Genomic DNA, 816 nt, shown 5'->3' with positions numbered 1-816 from the left:
GGTGCCTAATTCCCATTAAGTTAACTCGCGCAAGTATTTTTCTAAGTCCCTCTTGGCACTAATCCCTCTTGGCTTCCCTTCCCTCTTCTCCTTCCCCCTTCAATCTTTTAAATAAAGATAGCACTTAGCATAAAGATGTGTTGCAAGGCTCCACTCAGTGCCTATAAAGTGCTTTTCAACTCTGGCAGAAGTGCCTGAGTGTACAGTATTCAGTGAAACTGGAAACAGTGGGGACTTTTATGGAGATGATGTGTAAGCTCTGTTCTATCAGATACATTCATCTCAAATTTCCCTGGTGTCAACATCATATGGCTAAAAGAGGGTGCCAAATCCCGAGGGCTCTTCATGCCCTTTGGCACTGCAATTAAATCCCCCAAGTCTGATTTCCATTTCATCCATTTCTGCATGACTATAGCAAGAGATGTGGTTTGAGGGATAAAAGAACAGGAGATATTTTAGCTAAAGCAACGTAGTTAAGTCTTAGTTATACTTTGTTATCTTCAAAGAGAAGACAGATAAAATATAAATTAATTGCATTACAAACAAAAAACAGGTGGAAAGACAGTAGGGAAGGGTGGAAGCATACAACTGACAAACCAGTAATTTGGTAACAGGGAGATCATAGAATCATAGAATACTTTGGGTTGGAAGGGACCTTCAAAGGTCCCCTAGTCCAAACCCCCTGCAATGAGCAGGGACATCTTCAACTAGATCAGGTTGCTCAGAGCCCCGGCCAAACTGACCTTGAATGTTTCCAGGGATGGGGCATCCACCACCTCTCTGGGCAACCTGTTCCGGTGTTTCACCACCCTCAGC

The sequence above is a fragment of the Aptenodytes forsteri genome, unplaced genomic scaffold (assembly GCF_000699145.1).
Source record: "Aptenodytes forsteri isolate BGI_AS27 unplaced genomic scaffold, ASM69914v1 Scaffold81, whole genome shotgun sequence".
Lineage (NCBI taxonomy): Eukaryota > Metazoa > Chordata > Aves > Sphenisciformes > Spheniscidae > Aptenodytes > Aptenodytes forsteri.
The sequence above is the reverse complement of the archived record's forward strand: the minus strand, read 5'-3'. Positions refer to the sequence as shown.